This window comes from Mesoplodon mirus (assembly GCF_964341445.2).
Source record: "Mesoplodon mirus genome assembly, chromosome: 12".
NCBI classification, from domain to species: domain Eukaryota; kingdom Metazoa; phylum Chordata; class Mammalia; order Artiodactyla; family Ziphiidae; genus Mesoplodon; species Mesoplodon mirus.
Genome location: NC_138988.1, coordinates 28,546,578 through 28,570,474, shown reverse-complemented (window position 1 = coordinate 28,570,474; position 23,897 = coordinate 28,546,578). Strand labels below are relative to the sequence as shown.

Genomic DNA, 23,897 nt, shown 5'->3' with positions numbered 1-23,897 from the left:
CACAAGCTCTAGGCACATGCTCTTCAGCAGTTGTGGCACGCAGGCTCAACAGTTGTGGCTCGTGGGCTCTAGAGCGCAGGCTCAGTAGTTGTGGCGCACAGGCTTAGCTGCTACGCAGCATGTGGGGTCTTCCTGGACCAGGGATTGAACCCAGGCCCCTTGCATTGGCAGGTGGATTCTTAACCACTGCACCACCAGGGAAGTCCCTAAAAGTTTGGTTTTTTTTTAAGCAGTAAAAATAACCACAAGCACAATCATCTGTTATTAGTTATACAATATATAAAATGTGGACAGGAAGAGAAGTAAAAGTGTAAAGTTTATGAATTCTACTGAAATTAAGTTGTTATAGGTTTAAAATAGGGTGTCATAAGTTTAAGAAATTTTACGTAAGCCTCATGGTAGCCACAAGGGAAAATTCTGTAGTAATTACGCAAAGGAACACAATAAAGAAGTTAAAGCATACTGATACCAAAAGACATTAAATGATAAAAAGGCATCAGGATAAGGAACAACAAATCTACAAAACAACCAGAAAACAACAAACAAAATGGCAATAGTAAGTCCTTACCTATCGATAATAACTTTAAACATAAATAAATTAAATTCTCCAATTAAAAGACACCGAATGGTTGAATGGATAAAAAACAAGATCTAACAATATACCGCCTTCCAAAGAATCACTTCAGCCTTAACAATATACATAGACTAAGGGTGAAAGAACATTTCAAGCAAATGGTAACCCTAAAAAAAGCAGAGATAGTTATACAGCTGTCCCTCAGTATACACAGGGAATTGGTTCCAAGAACCCCCAAGGATACCAAAATCCATGGACACTCAAGTCCCTTATATAAAATGGCATAATATTTGCATATTACCTACACACATCCTCATATATACTTTAAATCATCTCTAGATTACTTAAAACACCTAATACAATGTAAATGCTATGTTAAATAGTTGTAAACACAATGTAAGCAGTTGCTGCTACACAGCAAATTTCTTCCTGATTTCAAGCTATACTATATAGCTATAGTCATCAAAACAGTTTGATATTGGCATAAAAACAGATAAATAGGGCTTCCCTGGTGGCGCAGTGGTTGAGAGTCCGCCTGCCGAGGCAGGGGACACGGGTTCGTGCCCCGGTCCAGGAAGATCCCACATGCCGCGGAGCGGCTGGGCCTGTGAGCCATGGCCACTGATCCTGCGCGTCCGGAGCCTGTGCTCCGCAACGGGAGAGGCCACAACAGTGAGAGGCCTGCGTACCGCAAAGGAAAAAAAAAACAAAACAGACAAATAGACCAATGGAGCAGAACTGAGAGCCCAAACTCAAGCATATATGGAAAACTAATATTTGACAAGGGAGCCAAAGATACTCAATGGAAAAAAGACAGTCTCTTCAATAAATGGTGCCAGGACAATTGGATATTCACATGTAAAAGAATGAAACTGGACCCATATCTCACACCATCCACAAAAATTAACTCAAAATGGATTAAAGACTTAAATGTAAAACCTGAAACCATGAAACTGCTAGAAGAAAATACAGGAACAAAGCTCCTTGACACGAGTTGTATTCATGATTTTTTTAAAGCATAAGCATAAGCAACAAAATCAAAAATAAACAAGTGGGAATATATCAAACAAAAAACTTTCTGCACAGCAAAAGAAACCATCAATAAAGTGAAAAGATAAACCTATCGAATGGGAAAAACATTTGCAAACCATGTATCTGATAAGGTTTAATATCCAATATATATAAAGAACTCATATAATTCAATAGCAAAAAATCAAATAACCCAATTAAAAAATGGGCAAAGGACCTGAACAGACATTTCTCCAAAGAAGATATACAAAAGGTCAACAGGTACATGAAAAGATGCTCAACATTACTATCATTAGGGGAATGCAAATTAAAACCATGAGACATCACCTCATGCCTGTTAGACTAGCCATTACCGAAGAGATGAGCGACAACAAATGCTGACATGGATGTAGGAAAAAAGGGTACCCTTCTGTATTATTGGTAGGATTATAAATTGGTATAGCCATTATAGAAAACAGTATGGAAGAGCCTAAAAAATAAAATAAAATAAAATAATGAGCTACCATATGATGCAGCAATTCCACTTCTGGGAATATATCCAAAGGAAACAAAAACACTAACTTGAAAAGCTATCTGCACCCCCATTTTCACAGCAGCATTATTTACAATACCCAAGAAATGGTAACAACTTAAGCGTCCATCCATGTATCTACGGTATATATATACAATGAAATATTATTCAGCCACAAAAAAGAAGAAATCCTACCATTTGTGACACCATGGAGGGACCTTGAAGGCATTATGCTAATGAAATAAGTCAGAGAAAGAAAGACAAATGTTCTATGATTTCACTTATATGTGGGATCTTAAAAAATAAAATAATACTCATAGAAAAAGAGATCAGACTTCTGATTTTCAGAGATGAAGGGTGGCGGGGAGGAGTTGGAGGAAGGCGGTCAAAAGGTACAAACTTCCAGGCTTCCCTGGTGGCGCAGTGGTTGAGAGTCCGCCTGCCGATGCAGGGGACATGGGTTCGTGCCCCAGTCCGGGAAGATCCCACATGCTGCAGAGCGGCTAGGCCCGTGAGCCATGGCCGCTGGGCCTGCGCGTCCGGAGCCTGTGCTCCGCAACGGGAGAGGCCACAACAGTGAGAGGCCCACATACCGCAAAAAAAAAAAAAAAAAAAAAAAGGTACAAACTTCCAGTTATAAATTAGTACTAGAGATGAAACGTACAACATGATAACTACAGCTAACACTGCTGCATGATATATAGTAAAATTAAGAGAGTAAACCTTAAAAGTTCTCATCACAAGGAGATTTTTTTTCCTTTTTTCCTTTTTTTTTCTTTTTATTGTGTCTATATGAGAAGATGAGAGTTAGCTGAACCTATTGTGGTAACCATTTCAAAGTATATGTAAATCAAACCATCATGCTGTACACTTTAAAGTTATCAGTGATGTCAATTATTTCTCAATAAAACTGGAGGAAAAAAAGATATAGACTGGCATTTTAAAAAGTGTTTTTCATCCTCAAAATAAAGAAGCATTCCCATTAAAGCATTCCCAATATAAATGACCTGCACCATTGAGAAAGAACTACCATATATCTCAGGTTCAACTTTGTTATTATCACCACTACTAATTACTTCTTAAGTATGTGCTGTATGCAGTACCCTGCAGAAGGCATCAGTAGTCAACTAAATAACTCAGGTAGTAACTATGTTATTTACATCACCAGGACTCTACCAGTGTTACTAATGTTGGAGAATCTAAAGACCAGCATTTCAGGGACTTCCCTGGTGGTCCAGTGGCTAAGACTCCGCGCTCTCAATGCAGGGGGCCTGGGTTCGATCCCTGGTCAGGAAACTAGATCCCACATGCCACAACTAACAGTTCAATGCTGCAACAAAGATCCCACATGCTGCAACTAAAAAGATCCCTCATGCTGCAACTAAAAGATCCCTCATGCTGCAACTGAAGATCTCCCATGCCGCAACTGAACCTACATGCCGCAACTAAGAACCGGTGCAGCCAAATAAATAAATAAATATTTTAAAATAATAATAATAAAAAAAATAAAAAGCAGCATTTAACAGGGGTGTTAATCCATTCACCTGCCCTATATTCCACCTTCTCAGAAAATCTCTCCCAATCCTGCTGAATAGAATTAAGTAGAATTAAGTAGACAGCCAGCCAAGTGGACCTTGTACCTGGGACACAGAGGACTCCAACAAAGATGGGCACCTGACCTATAGCAAGCCACTTAGACACTTTCCCCCAGGAAAGAGGAATTGGAATGTAGTAATTCCTGTTAGTCTCTATCAACCTCTTGAATGGGGCAGAGAGAGCTGCAGAGGCAGTCAGGGTGGAGGGGGCAATGCAGACCAAAGCAGCCAGTATGCCGGGGAAGCAGAGGAGAGGCTATGCAGCTCCCAAGACAGGCACTGTGCTTTAGGATAGACACACTGAGAGACAGTGTGGAACAGACACGTTTATCCATTTACCTGTCCTGCTCCTGTTAGCTCTTGAGGGTCAACCACTTCCTGGTCCAGTGCCTCACGAAGCTCTCGGTCCTGCCTGCCCTTAAATCAGTAAGCTGTCCTGTGGTCTCATAGGAAGTGCCACATCTTTTGTTGTTTTTGTTGCTGTTTGTTTTGCTTCTTGAAAACAAACGAATCCCAAGACACAGTTACAAGGATCAAAACTATAATCCCTCTTTCCCCACTCTGCATGGCTGATTGTTCCCCTCCCCCTTGTCATTCCTTCAGATCTCAGCTAAAATATCATTAACTCAAAGAAGCCCTCCCAGACCACTCCACAGGAGGAGGTTTGCTCTGCTTTGCCTCCTGTTGTTTCCTGTATAGGACTTAACATAACTTTTAATAATGCATGCATTGTTTAATAGTTATGCTCTGTCTCCCGCCCTAGGCTGTAAAATCATCAGCAGGGCTCATGTTTCTTGCACCTCATACAGCACGTTCCTGGCACACCACAGGAAGTCAGTGGCATTGAACGCATAGGTTAGTCTCGTATATGAGTGTCCTACCTCCACAAACCCAAGAGCCTAGGGAAGGTGAGATTATCCTAGCTCAGGGGTAAATCCTGATTAGTTTAAACCAGAGAATGGGTTATAGTTGCTCAGATATCCACCCCTTTAGCCCCTAGGGCAGCCAGGTCAGCCAGATCCCCCACCCACACCCTCCCACACTCTCAACACACACACACACACACACACACACACCAACCACCTCCAGCTGTGAGCAGCCTCTTCTGTTTACTTAATGTTCTGACCAGATGTTATCATTTTCTATGTGTACCATGACAAGAACAAACTTAAATTGGAAAGCACCAATTTAAGCCAATCAAGGTAATCCCATCCCGTGTGCCACTGTCTGACTTAGGAAGGAGTATGTAGCTGCAATCAGCCAAATGCAACCCAAGGAGAAGCCTGCTGGAGAGGTTACAGGAAAGGCCCCTTGCATTTAAAAAGGGACACACAAGAATAGACAGTCTCTTATACCAATGCATGCTACTTATGTGCAGGTAACCCCCCAAAATGAAGCAGGCATCTTAGGACCAAGAGGGCAGCCAGTCGGAGGACCAAGTCAGCACACTGAAGGTGGCAGAGAAAAAAGAGCAAGAATTGAAGACTCTAATGACATTGCTGAGTCAGTGAATTAACAAAACCTGGAACTACCTCCCTCAGGATGTTTAGTTCCTTGAGATAGCTCATTTTCTTTATTCTGATGGGTTTTATTTTGTGTTCAAATGTAAGTTAGTAGAGAAATTCACAAAATAATTGCCAATGCTTAGCAACCTGTCAACAGCCTAGTGCTCAAAATCCTCTCCCTGCCGCACAGTGACAACCATCAAAGGCACCCTGGTGGGTCCCCAGTTGCTTGGCACCAGGAAAAAGTGGATTGAGGTTGGATTCCAGACATTCAGAGCCAGGGTTCCGTAATGCCTTTCCATCAATCATGACATCCATGGGGCTCAGCAGGTAGACATGGAGAGGGTAGGAAGCTTCTTTTTTTAATTCCCTCATTATCTATTCCCTTTTTTTTTTTGCGGTACGTGGGCCTCTCACTGTTGTGGCCTCTCCCGTTGTGGAGCACAGGCTTCGGACGTGCAGGCTCAGCGGCCATGGCTCATGGGCCCAGCCGCTCCACGGCATGTGGGATCTTCCCGGACGGGGGCATGAACCCGTGTCCCCTGCATCGGCAGGCAGACTCTCAACCACTGCGCCATCAGGGAAGCCCTCTATTCCTATTTTGAGTAGACTTTTGACTATTTGCAACAAAAACTATCTTCACTGATAAATCTATCTTCACATAATTAGCAGCAAATTAATGTGACCTCCTTTGAGCAAAAGACTCAGGAAAAATGGTATAGAGATTCATAATTCTGCCCATATTCCTCCAAACCTTCAGATGATGGGTCTTAAGTGAATTTTTCCCAAAAAGGAAGACAACTGAGATGCCAGGAAAAGTACTAACCGTGTGATCATCTGACACACTCTCTCCATCATGAGAGTCATAAAGCACCCCACGAATGCTGATGCATCTCCTTGTCTCACCAGTGAATTTGGGGCAGCATAATTTAAAGATATCAATTGGTATGTTTTGTTATTCCTCCTGTGTATATTTTTCCCTTTCTTATCTCAAGAACGTCAACATTCCCTTTATCTTTGGGGCATGTCCAAAAGCAGAAAGCACTAGAAGAAATCTCTAACCCTCAAAATCCAACCCCCACTAAAGATTTTTCTTTCAAAAGCCTAAACTCATGGTGCTAGACACCAGCATTTCTGGACAGGGATACAGACAAATTTCGATTGTTCTGTTCCATTTAAACTGTTCTGTTTCCTTTGATCTTGTTTACCTAAAATTGTGCTTTCCCACTATTGGGGAGAGGCTAGAGGTTTTCCAGTTCCTTAAAGTAGTGGAAGTTGGCATCTTGTTCCCTAGCAGAAACTCTAGGGAAGTGATAGGACTTCTGATGGGAATTGTGAGGGGATACAGGGAAAATAAATATTGGGGCCCTGAAGCCACAGTAAAAGATCCTGTGTCTATGTCCTTTGCACAGACACAGCAGGGTCACCTAATACTGCATGGACAAGGAGCTTCCCAGGGTGACCAGCATGGACTAAGAATCAGAAGGCCTGTTCCTGAATGTTCTTTGCTAGGCAAGACCTGCAGCACTTCTGCATCAATGACACTAAGTGAGCAGAAACACTAAACATCACTGAAATAGCACTTCCAAAATTTAGAGGTAAAAAAAAATGTAACCAAGTATGCATGCATGTGTGATTAAAATTCATGCATGCAACATTCAAAACAATTTTTCAAAATTAAACCTTTAATTCAGAATGCAAACTAGGTTTGTATTTTTAATTGGCTTGACATGTCATGAGCTCCCAAAGGACACCACACTATCAGTCCAAGTTCCCACTAGTTATTCAATATATTACAAGTCCTGCTACCTTAAAAAAGGAAAATTAACTGTAAGATAGACAGTTCCATAGCTGGTGAATACTACTGAACATTTTCAAAACATTCAAATAAAAGGTAATAACAGAATGCCTTTATTTTTTCTCTAAATAACGCCACACCCATTCATGAGACATAACTATATTTCCCTCAATGTGCTGGGAATTAATGAAAATTGAAAATAAAGAAAAGAAGTGCCCTATATACAAGGCACTTTATAAAGTTGAGATTCCCAAATAATACAAAAGCATTTTCAAGTCACACATGGGATATGAAGTGAAAATATTCTTGGAGAAATCTTCTCTAATAATACTTATCTACTTCAGAGGGTGCTGGCAAGCTCTATTAACACTTTTAGATCTTCAAATAAAACTCCTATAGAAATGCAAAGTATTATTATTTTAGTTCTGGAATAATTTCACACCTAGGGATGAGAAAACCCCAGGCCAAATTTTACTGCTTCTCTCCTGCCTGATAAACAAGAAATGCCACAAGCAGTGGGGAAAGGGGGAGGATGGAAATCAAACAGAACAAAGACATCAAAATTTCTCCTTTACGTGAGCTCTGTATTTCCGCTAGATGTCACTTTTGGGGATTCTCAGAAAAAAATTGAGTCCCTTTAAGGTCAGGGTTAAGTACAGGGACAATCTTCTCATTGACTTTATACCAGATAAAGTAACAACCAGCTGAGCTGAAAAAAATTACCTTGTCCACTTCTGTGGGGCACAGTTCCTCCCAAAGCACTTGACAAACCGTAAGGTAGATAGCTAGTGGGAAGCAGCCGCATAGCACAGGGAGATCAGCTTGGTGCTTTGTGACCGCCTGGAGGGGTGGGATAGGGAGGGTGGGAGGGAGACGCAAAAGGGAGGGGATATGGAAACATATGTATATGTATAACTGATTAAATTTGTTATAAGGCAAAAAATTAAAAAAAAAAAAATGACTGGATAAATCATTACCTGAATCACCCACCAGTGCGAGCTGACCTAAGAGGAAAGCAACTGCTTTAATGGATACCACAATTTCTGCTCAGCTACTGAGAGCACTGTACAAGACTGTCATTTGTTGCTGCTGATGGAAGTAGTGGCGGTGATGATGGTGGATATGATCATGTAGATGATCATGATGGTGATGATGGTGATTGAAGTTCTCAAAACATACTGATCAATGGAATCACTTATGGAGCTTTTAAAAATACAAATTTTTGGTCCCCTCCCCAGAACTACTTATTCTGAATCTCTGAAGAAAGAACTCAAGTTTGGTTTTTACTGATTTTTGTTTTGTTTTATTTTGTTTTTGCAGTACGCGTGCCTCTCACTGTTGTGGCCTCTCCCGTTGCAGAGCACAGGCTCCGGACGCACAGGCTCAGCGGCCATGGCTCACAGGCCCAGCCACTCCACGGCATGTGGGATCTTCCCGGACCGGGGCACGAACCCATGTCCCCTGCATCAGCAGGCGGACTCTCAACCACTGCGCCACCAGGGAAGCCGTTTTGTTTTTTTAATGTAGCCTTTAGGATAACAACTGAAGTGACAGTATTTGTAAATAATCTCATGATCAGGAATGCAGGCTTTGTAGGCAGACTAGCTGAAGTCTAATTCCAAACCTAAGACTTATTAGCTGTGTGACTCTAGGCAAAATCCTTAGCCTTAAGCCTCAATTTCGACATCAATAAAATGGAAACTCTATTACTACCTACCTCATAAGGTAGAGCCTAAGCAATTTTTTTTAAAGCATACGTTACTTCCAAGGAAGACAGAAGGTTATATGTTAAAGAAAATATTAACGACCATAATAACACAATAATGTAAATATTATATATTGATTTAAACAAAAAATTGTAGTATTATTTTAGGAGCCTGTGGGGACCAAAAGTGGTAGGAGTGGGAGTGTCAAAGAGCTACTGCTAAACTTGACGTACCTGGAAAAAAATTATAAGCACGTTACTTAGAAACAGAGAGATAAACACCAGAACTATCAGAGTTAAAAGCTGCAATTTGGGGGAGGGGGTCAGAAGAGACAGAGAAAGGTCGAAGAAGGGGTTGCTGTGCAGTTTTTCAGTATTTGCTTTTTAGTGCTGTTTTATTCAAACAATGTAGGCATGTTGCTTTGATAAAAATAAAAATGAACTTCAAAAGATAATTCATAGTGTGCAAAAGCATAAATATTGGAGGACTTTTTTTTTTTTTTTTTTTTTTGCAGTACGCAGGCCTCTCACTGTCGTGGCCTCTCCCATCGCAGAGCACAGGCTCCGGACGCGCAGGCTCAGCGGCCATGGCTCACGGGCCCAGCCGCTCCACGGCATGTGGGATCTTGCTGGACTGGGGCATGAACCCGTGTTCCCTGCATCGGCAGGCGGACGCCCAACCACTGCGCCACCAGGGAAGCCCCGATTGGAGGTCTTTATAAACTAGGATTAACATAAAGTTTTTCAGTTTACCAAAACTTGCTTTTTTTAAAAACTGATTGATATACTCCCCCCAAAATGTACCACCAAAATGTCCAGTTCATAGTAAGTAAACACTTACTATGCCCCTGGCACACTGTTAAGTCCTAGAAAGACATTTGTTGAATTGAATTGAGAACAGCAGAAATATGAAGGTAGAAGATGAAGCACAGTGTGCGCGCAGAGTTGGGAACATGGCCCCTTGGAACTGAAGTGTCCTGTGCAGCCACTTCGCACTGGGAACTCTGGTCTGAAGTGCCAGGTGCAAGGCCTCAGCACTTGGCACCCTAAGAACAAGTGAAACTAGACGAAGCACAAAGGAAAAGGAAAAAACAAAAGGTGGAGACCTTCAAGACGGCAGAGGAGTAAGACGTGGAGATTACCTTCCTCCCCACAAATACATCAGAAATAAATCTACACGTGGAACAACTCCTACAGAAAACCTACTGAACACTGGCAGAAGACCTCAGACTTCCCGAAAGATATATATATTTTTTCCTTTATCACTTATTGTGAGTGTGTATGTCTATGCTTCTTTGTATGATTTTGTCTGTATAGCTTTGCTTTTACCATTTCTCCTACGGTTCTGTCGGTCCAGTTTTTTTTTAGTATACTTTTTAGAGCTTCCTATCATTGGTGGATCTGTTTCTTGGTTTCGTTACTCTCTTCTTTCTTTCTTTTTCTTTTCCTATTACGTTTTAATTTTTTTATTTTTAATGATTTTCTTGTATTTTTTATTTCAATAACTTTATTTTTTTTTTTCTTTCATTTCTTCTCTTTTTCTTTTCTTTTCTTTTTTTTTTTTTTTTTTTTGGTGGTACGCGGGCCTCTCACTGCTGTGGCCTCTCCCGTTGCGGAGCACAGGCTCCGGATGCACAGGCTCAGCAGCCATGGCTCACGGGCCCAGCCGCTCCGCGGCACGTGGGATCTTCCCAGACCGGGGCACGAACCCATGTCCCCTGCATCAGCAGGCGGACTCCCAACCACTGTGCCACCAGGAAAGCCCCATTTCTTCTCTTTTTCTCCCTTTTATTTATTTATTTTTTTTATTTATTTTTTTTTTTTTTCTTTTTGCGGTATGCGGGCCTCTCACTGCTGTGGCCTCTCCCGTTGCGGAGCACAGGCTCCGGACGCGCAGGCTCCGGACGCGCAGGCTCAGCGGCCATGGCTCACAGGCCCAGCCGCTCCGCGGCATATGGGATCCTCCCAGACCGGGGCACGAACCCGTATCCCCTGCATCGGCAGGCGGACTCTCAACCACTGCGCCACCAGGGAGGCCCTCTCCCTTTTCTTATGAGCTGTGTGGCTGACAGGGTCATGATGCTCTGGCCAGGTGTTAGGTCTGTGCCTCTGAGGTGAGAGAGTCGAGTTCAGGACATTGGTCCACCAGAGACCTCCCAGCTCCACGTAATATCAAAGGGCAAAAGCTCTCCCAGAAATCTCCATCTCAACGCTAAGACCCAGCTCCACTCAATGACCAGAAAGCTACAGTGCTGGACAACCTATGCCAAACAACAAGCAAGACAGGAACACAACCCCACCCATTCGCAGAGAAGCTGCCTAAAATCATAATAAGTTCACAGACACCCCAAAACACGCCACCGGACATGGTCCTGCCCACCAGAAAGACAAGATCCAGCCTCATCCACCAGAACACAGGCAGCAGTCCCCACCACCAGGAAGCCTACACAACCCATTGAACCAACCTCACCCACTGGAGGCAGACACAAAAAACAACGGGAACTACAAATCTACAGCCTGTGAAAAGGAGACCCCAAACACAGTAAGTTAAGCAAAATGAGAATAAAGAGAAACACACAGCATATGAAGGAGTAAGGTAAAAACCCACCAGACCAAACAAACAAAGAGGAAATAGGCAGTCTACCTGAAAAACAATTCAGAGTAATGATAGTAAACATGATCCAAAATGTTGGAAATAGAATAGAGAAAACACAATACACATTTAACAAGGACCTAGAAGTAAAGAGCAAAAAAAAAAAATGATGAACACCACAATACATGAAATTAAAATTCTCTAGAAGGAATCAATAGCAGAAAAACTGAGGCAGAAGAATGGATAAGTGACCTGGAAGATAAAATAATGGAAATAACTACCACAGAGCAGAATAAAGAAAAAAGAATGAAAAGAATTGAGGACAGTCTCAGAGACCTCTGGGAAAACATTAAACGCACCAACATTCAAATTATAGGGGTCCCAGAAGAAAAAGAGAAAAAGAAGAGGACAGAGGAAATATTTGAAGAGATTATAGTTGAAAACTTCCCTAATATGGGAAAGGGAATAGTCAGTCAAGTCCAGGAAGCACAGAGAGTCCCATACTGGATAAATCCAAGGAGAAACATGCCAAGACACATATCAATCAAACTACCAAAATTTAAATATGAAGAAAAAATATTAAAAGCAGCAAAGGAAAAACAACAAATGACATACAAGGGAATACCCACAAAGTTAACAGCTGATCTTTCAGCAGAAACTCAGCAAGCCAGAAGGGAGTGGCAGGACATATTTAAAGTGATGAAAGGGAAAAACCTACAACAAAGATTACTCTATCCAGCAAGGATCTCATTCAGATTTGACGGAGAAATTAAAACCTTTACAAACAGGCAAAAGCTAAGAGAATTCAGCACCACCAAACCAGCTTTACAACAAATACTAAAGACATTTCTCTAGGCAGGAAACACAAGAGAAGGAAAAGACCTACATTAACAAACCCAAAACAATTAAGAAAATGGGAATAGGAACATACATCTCAATACTTACCTTAAATGTAAAGAATTAAATGCTCCAACCAAAAGACATAGACTGGCTGAATGGATATAAAAACAAGACCAATATATATGCTGTCTACAAAAGACGCACTTCAGACCTAGGGACACAAACAGACTGAAAGTGAGGAAATGGAAAAAGATATTCCATGCAAATGGAAATCAAAAGAAAGCTAGAGTAGCAATTCTCATATCAGACAAAATAGACTTTAAAACAAAGTATTACAAGAGACAAAGAAGGACACTATATAATGATCAAGGGATCAATCCAAGAAGAAGATATAACAATTGTAAATATTTATGCACCCAACACAGGAGCACCTCAACACATAAGGCAAATACTAACAGCCATAAAAGGGGAAATCGATAGTAACACAATCATAGTAGGGGACTTTAACACCCCACTTTCACCACAAAACAGATCATCCAAAACGAAAATAAATAAGGAAACACAAGCTTTAAATGATACATTAAACAAGATGGATTTAAATGATATTTATAGGACATTCCATCCAAAAACAACTGAATACACATTCTTCTCAAGTGCTCATGGAAAATTCTCCAGGATAGATCATATCCTGGGTCACAAAACAACCCTGGATAAATTTAAGAAAACTGAAATCATATCAAGTATCTTTTCTGACAACATGCTATGAGACTAGATATCAATTACAGGAAAAAAATCTGTAAAAAATACAAATACATGGAGGATAAACAATACACTACTTAATAACCTAGAGATCACTGAAGAAATCAAAGAGGAAATCAAAAACTACCTAGGAACAAATGACAATTAAAGCACGACAACCCAAAACCTATGGGATGCAGCAAAAGCAGTTCTAAGAGGGAAGTTTATAGCAATACAATCCTACCTTAAGAAACAAGAAACATCTCAAATAAACAACCTAACCTTACACCTAAAGCAATTGGAGAAAGAAGAACAAAAAAACCCAAAGTTAGCAGAAGGAAAGTAATCATAAAGATCAGATCAGAAATAAATGAAAAAGAAATGAAGGAAACGATAACAAAGATCAATAAAACTAAAAGCTGGTTCTTTGAGAAGATAAACAAAATTGATAAACCATTAGTTAGACTCATCAAGAAAAAAAGGGAGAAGACTCAAATCAATAAAATTAGTAATGAAAAAGGGGAAGTAACAACCGACACTGCAGAAATACAAACAATCATGAGAGATTACTACAAGCGACTACATGCCAATAAATTAGACAACCTGGAAGAAATGGACAAATTCTTAGAAATGCACAACCTTCGGAGACTGAACCAGAAAGGAATAGAAAATATGAACACACCCATCACAAGCACTGAAATTGAAACTGTGATTAAAAATCTTCGAACAAACAAAAGCCCAGGACCAGATGGCTTCACAGGCGAATTCTATCAAACATTTAGAGAAGAGCTAACACCTATCCTCAGACTCTTCCAAAATACGCAGAGGGAGGAACACTTCCAAACTCATTCTACGAGGCCACCATCACCCTGATACCAAAACCAGACAAAGATGTCACAAAAAAGAAAGCTACAGACCAATATCACTGATGAACACAGATGCAAAAATCCTCAACAAAACACTAGCAAACAGAATCCAACAGCAAATTAAAAGGATCATACACCATGATCAAGTGGGGTTTATCCCAGGAACACAAGGATTCTTCAAAATACGCAAATCAATCAATGTGATACACCATATTAACAATTTGAAGGATAAAAACCATATGATCACCTCAATAGATGCAGAAAGGGCTTTTGACAAAATTCAACACTCATTTATGATAAAAACCCTAGAGAAAGTAGGTATAGAGAGAACTTACCTCAACATAATAAAGGCCATATATGACAAACCCACAGCCAACGTCGTTCTCAATGGTGCAAAACTGAAACCATTTCCTCTAAGATCAGGAACAAGACAAGGTTATCCACTCTCACCACTATTATTAAACATAGTTTTGGAAGTTTTAGCCATGGCAATCAGATAAAAAAGAAATAAAAGGAATCCAAATTAGAAAAGAAGAAGTAAAGCTGTCACTGTTTGCAGATGACATGATAGTAAACACAGAGGATCCTAAAGATGCTACCAGAAAACTACTAGAGCTAACCAATGAACTTGGTAAAGTAGCAGGATACAAAATTAATGCACAGAATGCACAGAAAACTCTTGCATTCCTATACACTAATGATGAAAAATCTGAAAGAGAAATTAAGGAAACACTCCCATTTACCATTGCAACAAAAAGAATAAAATACCTAGGAATAAACCTATCTAAGGAGACAAAAGACCTGTATGCAGAAAACTATAAGACACTGATGAAAGAAATTAAAGACAATACAAACAGATGGAGAGATATACCATGCTCCTGGATTGGAAGAATCAACATTGTGAAAATGACTCTACTATCCAAAGCAATCTACAGATTCAATACAATCTCTACCAAACTACCAATGGCATTTTTCACAGAACTAGAACAAAAAATTTCACAATTTGTATGGAAACACAAACGACCCCGAATAGCCAAAGCAATATTGAGAATGAAAAGTGGAGCTAGAGGAATCAGGCTCCCAGACTTCAGACTATACTAAAAAGCTACGGTCAATCCAGACAGTATGGCACAAAAACAGAAATATAGATCAATGGAACAGGATAGAAGGCCCAGAGATAAAACCACACACATATGGTCACCTTATCTTTCATAAAGGAGGAAGGAATGTACAGTGGAGAAAGGACAGCCTCTTCAATAAGTGGTGCTGGGAAAACTGAACAGCTACATGTAAAAGAATGAAATTAGAACACTCCCTAACACCATACACAAAAATAAACTCAAAATGGATTAAAGACCTAAATGTAAGACCAGACACTATCAAACTCTTAGAGGAAAACATAGGCAGAACACTCTATGACATAAATCACAGCAAGATCCTTTTTGACCCACCCGCTAGAGAAATGGAAATAAAAACAAAAATAAACAAATGGGACCTAATGAAACTTAAAAGCTTTTGCACAGCAAAGGAAAACATAAAAAAGACGAAGAGACAACTCTCAGAATGGGAGAAAATATTTGCAAACGAAGCAACCGACAAATGATTAATCTCCAAGATATATAAGTAGCTCATGCAGCTCAATATCAAAAAAACAAACAACCCAATCCAAAAATGGGCAGAAGAACTAAATAGACATTTCTCCAAAGAAGACATACAAATTGCCAACAAACACATGAAAGGATGCTCAACATCACTATCATTAGAGAAATGCAAATCAAAACTACAATGAGGTATCACCTCACACCAGTCAGAATGGCCATCATCAAAAAATCTACAAACAATAAATGCTAGAGAGGGTGTGGAGAAAAGGGAACCCTCTTGCACTGTTGGTGGGAATGTAAATTGATACAGCCATTATGGAGAACGGTATGGAGGTTCCTTAAAAAACTAAAAATAGAACTACCATACGACCCAGCAATCCCACTACTGGGCATATACCCTGAGAAAACCATCATTCAAAAAGAGTCATGTACCAAAATGTTCATTGCAGCACTACTCACAATAGCCAGGACATGGAAGCAACCTAAGTGTCCAGTGACAGATGAATGGATAAAGAAGATGTGGCACGTAAATACAATGGAATATTACTCAGCCATAAAAGGAAACGAAATTGAGTTATTTGTAGTGAGGTGGATGGACCTAGAGTCTGTCATACAGAGTGAAGTTAAGTCAGAAAGAGAAAAACAAATACTGTATGCTAACACATATATATGGAATCTGAAAAAAAAAAAAGGTTCTGAAGAACCTAGGGGCAGGACAGGAATAGAGACACAGACGTAGACAATGGACTTGAGGACACGCGGAGGGGGAAGGGTAAGCTGGGATGAAGTGAGAGAGTGGCATGGGCATATATACACTACCAAATATAAAATAGATAGCTAGTGGGAAGCAGCCACACAGCACATGGAGATCAGCTCAGTGCTCTGTGACCACCTAGAGGGATGGGATAGGGAGGGCGGGAGGGAGATGCCAAGAGGGAGGAGATATGGGGATATATGTATATGTATAGCTGATTCACTATGTTACACAGCAACAACTAACACACCATTGTAAAGCAATTATAATCCAATAAAGATGTTTTAAAAAATTTGCATAAAAAAGAGCACCATGGGGGGGGGCTGGTAATTGAGGGTAACTTAATGAAGGGTGTGAGCAAGGTTAAGGGAAACCAAGAAGAGACAACAGTATCCTGGAGTTAGCAGAAATAAACTGCGAATTTAAAGAGGCAAAAGGAAGGAGCAGTTACCAAATAGTAGAAAAAAGCTGCAGCTGCAGAAGAGAGGCCCCCAACAAGAGCTCTGGTGGCCTTCCTTAGAGGAATACAGCTACTGTCAACCCGCAGTGCTGCAAGGAAGGTAGGGGATAATATTCCAACCTTGCATTCTCCGATTTTTGCCCAGTGCCTTCCTTTGGCTACTCCAGTGGAAAGCCAGAGAGCAAGGGAGCCCAGGGTATGCTGACAATAAGTCAGCCTCCTGGGACACACAGCATTTCAGAGGAATGAGAGCTGGAGGCACAAACAGAATTCCAGCACAAGCACTATGCAGAGTTTTGTTTCTATTTTTGTTTTTTTATTTACCTCCCTTTCCTATTCAGCCTCATAAAAGAAGCCTTCGATTTTTCAATCTGTTTAATAAATATAAATAGCATGATATTAACAATAATAATAATACATTACACAGCACTTTAATTTCCTAAGCACTTTCACATACATTATCTTTACGTCATCCTCAAAACAGCCCTACGCAGTAGATAGGGCAAGGGTTATCCTATTTTACAGGTGAGGAAAACTGAGACCTTAAGAAAAGTTGGGTTTCTTGCCCAGAGTCATAAAGCTAGCAAGCAGCAGAGCCCAAACTAGAAGCATGTTTCCTAATGCTTCAGCTAAGGTTCTTTCCACCATACAATGCTGTCGTGCTATTTATTCACAGTAGGAGTGAAAAATTGATGTCCCTGTGAAAAAATCATTAACCAGCTTTGTTCTAGGCACTGCACAGAACAGAGAAGCAGTCAACAAACAAGACACGAGGGGAAATAGGGCAAATTTGCCCATTCCATTCTCGGGAAACCACAAGCAGTGCCACAGACCTAAGTAACTGAGTTTTCAATCACATTTTACACACCATTGAAAAGAAGGTGTTCAGTAGGGCAAGAAAAGTGTTCAAAAGAGCAATAAAGATTCAGGCTAAAGTATAAAAATATTTAAATAGTTTTGTTTTGGGATGCTGGGATAAGTAGAAGGAAATCATAGTCCCTTCACAATACCCATGCCACAAAGAGACCAGGCCTCCAGAAATTGGAAGGATGACCTCTTTGCTTCTCTTCTCAATTCCAACTCTACCCCCACATATACACATATCCTTTGAGAGCTTCGAGAAGCAGCCAAAAGTGACTTCTTTTTACCAAACACAAGAGTAGTGGAGAGTCCAACAAAATAGCCCACTTTTGAAATAATAATTGAGAACTCTTCACCTTATGTAATCTGCTGCAAAACGTTCAGCTACTTATATATGATGGAAGAGAGTAGTGAATAAATATTTACTGTAAGCCTCCAAACACACCCCACTTATTCCAAATTTAGCTCCCTAATGTGTAAACTACTCTATTAGGGTTCTGTGATTGCAAGCAACAGAAACCAACTGACTAATTTAAGAAGGATTATGGGAAGGAAATTGGAGGCTCAGCAAATCCATGGAAGACTAGAAAATAAGGGTTGAACACCATCAATGACCAAGACAGATGTGGAAGCTGGGAAATGGGAACTGCTACAGCGGTCTCATGGCAGGTACTGTCAGGGCAGAATGCCGACTGGGAGAAAGGAGAATCCTTTAGCTCAAGATTCAAATTCCAAAGAAGAAGCACCCATTAACCAAGCTTGTGGTCATGCACCTATCCTTAGGCTGACTGTAGGGCCCTGAGTAGGGTCCCTGGGTACAGTTCCACTACTGTAATTACTTCAAAAGAAAATAAAGTGCAGTTAAAAAGGGAAAACATATATGACAGGAAAAAAAGGGGAGGGGGAAGAAGTTCCTCTAAACTTAATAAGGTTTTCTTCAAAAATTCCTCAATCTAACTAGTAGCAATAGATCACTCACTTCCTAAGACTATATTAATTAGTAGTTGCCCACACACAGCCAAAGATAGTGTTTACCCTGACACCAACAAAACTTCAACCTGACAACTTTTTACTTACAGAGGCCTCACTTCTCATATTACCTGAAAGTTATTTTTTCATTTGATTCTTAAAGCCAAAGCAGAATTTGCCCTTCTTTAGTAACAATATGCTGATTTCTGAAACATTATCCTTACACTTCCAAAAAGAACAGACTCCACAAAATATCTAATGAATAAATCCATAAGGATGCTAACGCTGCTGATGATGATGATGACAGTAATATTAACAAGAGCAGCAACAGCTAATATCTACTTAGTAGTTATCATGGACCAGCACCTGTTCTAAGCCCTCAACACATAATAATTCATTTAAGCTCCACAACCTTAAGAGCGAAATACTTTTACTTCCATTTCACAAAGTAGGAAACTGAAACACAGAGGGGGTGAATAACTTGCCCATGGTCCAATAGCTCATAAAAGTCAAACCAGAACTAAATCCATGTCTGACTCCAGATTACCAGAATAACAAAGGGTTTTCATTGAGAGGAGAGGAAATAGACTGTACCAGTGTGAAAATACTTTCCAAGAAGAATGAGAGCACCATAACTGTACCTAAAGATCTCAAGGTTCTGAAGACTGCTACATCATCACTAACTCCAACAGTTTATGAGAATTTATTTCTAAAAGCTATCAAGTACTGCTTTATTCCAAGATGTGGATCAATGGTCCAGAGATGTGTAAGTTATATGGCTGAATATAAGAATTATCTACTTCTTAAGATATTTTTTTCTTCACTAGTGGCCAACCATTACAGAAAAATTCCAAGCCAACCAGCTTTCATGCACCAGAGTTTAATCATCCCAAAGCAAATCCTCAAAACAATATTTTTATAGCTCATGTTTGGATTATTCAAAGGGGGTTTTCTCCAATTTCCCTGTAAAATTCCTTTTCACCCTCAAAATAAACATTAAAAATTCAGCTCCAGAAGTAGATTTGTCATAAAGTTAGGAATAACTTAAAATATAAAGTAAATCAAAATGGCTCTTCCAACTTTAACTAAAGTGGTCACGGTCATGATTCCCGTAATAAAAATGACAGAAAAAAAAAACACCTAACATTGTCAAAAACATAATTGATGATGAAAACAAATGTAAAATTATGGCATATTTCATCCTGGCCACCAAAGACTTTTGATGAAACTGCAGCCCTATAATTCCCCGGAATGAATTCTTTAAATTAAAATACTTCATGCAGAACAGAAATTAAACAATGACTCAAAGAACAATGCTGTACAGAGGTATGCTTATAAATATACCTAGGAAAGAGGAAACAATTACATTTTTCCATGTAAAAAGCAACTCGATTGTAATGTTTCACAGGAGTAGGTACTTTCCCCATTGCTTCAAACTTGGAAGTTCATTTCCTTAACTCACTTAGCGTCCAAAGTGACTGGGTGGAATGAAATTAGCTACACCAAACTGGCTAACTTTCTCCTTTCTACAAAACTAGCTATTCCACACAATGGCACAACTGACTTTAATGATAAATTTCATCCAACGCAATTGAAATGCCACTTTGAATTTTATCTTAAATGCTTTATTTCGCCAGCTGGTTTTATTTAACTATTGACCAGAAGTGGTACGAGTGCATTCTTTTTCCATCTAGCATTAATCTTAGTAAATTTAGCTCCATTGGAATATCTTAACTGCTGAGAAGAAAGCAAAAGTCAGCAAGCATACAATTGCATTTGGCTACCCTCAGCACATCATTTTATTTCCTCCTGCTCTCTGCTAACTATTGCTCAGCACTTTTGCCTATGAGGGAGGACAAGCAGGTGGTTAAGGAAGATGTCCTGTCAGCTATATCTTTAATCCGAGTGTTTAAATCTCTGAATAAAAGAAAAATCAATGTTGTAAAGGCAATGTTTGTCAAGGCCATGTAATAAATACACTTACCTTTACAGACTGTTCTCAATGGATTTCCCTTCTTTGCTGAGCTTCAAAGCTACAAAGAGATAAAAACGAAAGCAGTGAGTTATCTGCGAGTAAAACAGCAAACGTTTTCTCTCCACGTCTCTAAGTAGAATTTCCATATGCCATGGTATGTGATGCTAGCCAAATAAACCACTGATAAAACTTTGTGCCTCATACCTCCTGTACAAGAGGTCAGTGAAAGACAAAGTCATAAACTGAAAATGGCACACACATCTACCCAGAATTGACTCACACAAACCTGGCCAGACCTATAGTCAAATCTTTTGGGGTGTGAACTCCTCAACAGAATGGAGGAGTGCAGAGATGAAATAGCTTATAAAGTGCAGAGATGAAAATCAAATTAAACATTATGCAGCACACTAGATCTGACCGAGCATTTTATTTTCTTACATCTTTTAGCGCCATCTTTCTTGCACACTCTATTTCCATTTCCCTGGGAGTTTTACTTGGGGGAGTCTATTCCATTTATATGGTGTGCATGTCCCTCCCAATCCAGACCTCACCACTTGCCCCTATGAGTAAATGTGTGCAAGCTTACATACAATCTTCCTTCCTCTAGGTAGAGCATAGCCTTCTCTCGGTAGTGAGAAATTCATAAAACAGAGGAGCCAAACTTGGCATTTCAAATCAAATCTAGGCATGTTAAGCTCCCTGCAACCAAAACATACAATGTGCTGACCACACACAAGTCAATATGATAGGAGATGTGGTAAACTATAGTTGCCAAGCAACAGTAATAACTTAAGGTTTCAAGGGGCTGACTCTATAGTAGTCCAACATTACTCATATGTTGACTCCATGGTCAAAAATAAATGGAATATGCCTATTTCTTTCATTCATGGCTAGGTCCTAACATCTCTTAAGGTATAGTAGTTGGGAATGGTCAACTACTTCATGGTTTTCCCATGTTTTTTTGTGTTTTTTTTTTCCCTTTAATGTCCTAAGTAACTGCTTTAGCTCCTACTGGGCTATTTCCCTTCACATCCCCCTACCCCACTATAGAACCCATTACCACTGATGCATGACCACCAAAGAACAAGGCCAGACTTGTGGGCTATGATGTAAATCTTGGAATATTAATGCAGGAGATAAGGCCCCTCCATGGGACACCATCAAAATTTCTCCTTCCCTCTGTGTTATGTGGATTGCAATAGAGTTGGGGGAAACATAATTTGGGGAAGACTAGATAAAATAGTATAATACTACATTTTATAAAGTCTGAGAGATTTATGGTCTGACAACATAGAGATTGAGCTGTATCCGTTTCTATCCCAAACACCAAGAAATGCTAAACAAAATATAGCTCAAAAGCAAGGGAGGGGACCTATATGAAAAAATAATGAATGCAAATTTTCTAGAATGAAAGACATGAATCCTCTTGAAAAGGCATACCGAGACCTCAACAAGATAAATAAAAGCAAATCTACAGGTAGATACAATAGAAGGAAACAGCAGAACACCAGAGATAGAAAGAAAGCCTTAAAGTCAACCAGAGAGAAAAAATAGACTCCTTGCAAAACAACTTGTCATAAGCAAAAATAAAAGCAAGACAGCAGTGGAATGACATGTCCTAAGTTCCAAGTGAAAAAAAGTTCAAGGAAAATTCTATAGCCATGCTAAACCAATTATCATTCAAGAATGAGAGAAATAAGGACATTTTTCAGGAAAAAAAAATTATTTCCTGCTCACAGTAGTTTACTTTTGCTGAAAGGAATACTAAAAGATATACTTGAATAATAAGGAATTGATCCCAGAAGGAAAGAGGAACAAAAAGCAATGGTGAAAAAATAAATTAGCAAGTATGACAGTAAATCTAGTAAATTCAATAATAAATAATGGGTATTGGATAATAATTACTAAACCCTGCTTGTCGAGAACCTACAATAGCAATAATAACCAATTTTTAGGGTTTGCAAATAAGATGAAATGAGTGGTTGGCCACAATCATATGGAATAAAGGAGGGGGGAATGAATTGTTTAGGAGGAAAAGATACTGATTAAGTTGTTAAAAATATGCATTACAGCTACTGATGAACTTGTTAAAGATAACTAGCATTTCTTTCTCTATGTAAATAACCAAAGACATCCTTTCATATATGCTCAAAGGGACATGTACAAGAATGTTTCTAGCATCAATGCTAGAATGGCAATACTGAAAACAGAAACAGGTATTAACAGTACAATGAATAAACACATTTTTATAGATTCTTACAATGGAATATTACACAACTTTGAGAAATCAATGAATCAGTTACACACATCAACATGTATGCCTTTCAAAAATATGATGTAAAACAAAAGAAGTCACAAAAGACTGTACATATTATTCCGCATATAAGATATTCAAAAAGGCAAAAACAAATACTATCTTGATTTGAAATATTACATGTAAGTGGCAAAAACTATGAAGAAAAGCAAGGGAATGAATGATTTATACAGAATTCAGGCTACATTTACCTTGAGAGTGAGGAAGGAGATTGTAATGAGGAAACGGTCTAACAGGATTCTGGAATATGGTAATGCTCTATTTCTTGGCTTGGGGACAGGTATCTGGATGTTCAGTTTATTATTTTCTTTAAACTGTAGATACACACTTTAAAAAATTATTTTGTATGTATATTCTATTTCACGATTTTAAAACACATAAGAGTAATCACCAGAAGAATTGAAGTATCCAAACCAGTGAAGGGAACAATCTAGAGAATAGAAAACTCAACCAATTCTTTTTCTGTAGAAGACTGGAATGGGATGGAGAAAGAAACAAAGGAAAACACAGTGAACAGAAAACACAAAAGAAAATATTTAAAAAGAAGTTCAAATATGTCAGTAATCAGAGTAAGTGGATTAATTGCATCTGTTAAAATAAAATTTTTTCAAAATGCATTTTTTAAACCTTGCTATGTGATGTTTATAAGAAATACATCTAAAACAGAAAGAGATTTTGAAAGGACAAGTACAGAAAACTATATACCAAGCAAATAGGAACCAAAAGAAAGTTGGTGGAAGTAAGTTAATATTAGGCAAAATACAAGTTAGTAATAATAAAATAGGCATTTGCATTGGCTACGTATTGCTACAAAGCCAACTACCTAACAATTAATGACTTCATAATAATAAGTTATTATCTCTTATGCTTTCTATGGAACAAGAATCCTGACAGGGTGCAGTGAGCCAACTTTTTTGTATGCTACAGTGCCTGAGGCCTCAGCTGCGAGCCTTGAAAGTTGGGGCCTGGAATCATCTGAAGCTTCACCCCCTCAAATGCCTGCCAGTTGCTGAGGGTTAGCTGAGACTTTAGCTGGGACTATCAGCTGAAACACCTCCTTGTGGCCTCTACATGGGGTGTGCCCCTCATCACCACATGGTGGCTGGGGTGAAGCTGTTACCTTCAGGGCAGTGTCCGTATACTCCAGCTGCTGAGGCCTCCATGGTCTGGGACCCATGAAGACTGCAACCGCTGCCATTAGGTCACAGA

General features: G+C 39.5%; 1 protein-coding gene across 11 annotated transcripts in view; it reads right to left on the bottom strand.

Moving 5' to 3' along the window:
* FHIT (fragile histidine triad diadenosine triphosphatase) overlaps positions 1–23,897 on the bottom strand; it is a 1,482,405-nt gene that overhangs the window by 1,424,263 nt on the left and 34,245 nt on the right. For all 11 annotated transcript variants that reach the window (XM_082639705.1, XM_082639702.1, XM_082639708.1 and 8 more), the window contains one exon: positions 20,384–20,432. The gene's annotated coding sequence lies outside the window, so the exon portion shown is untranslated. The remainder of the gene's footprint in view (positions 1–20,383; positions 20,433–23,897) is intronic.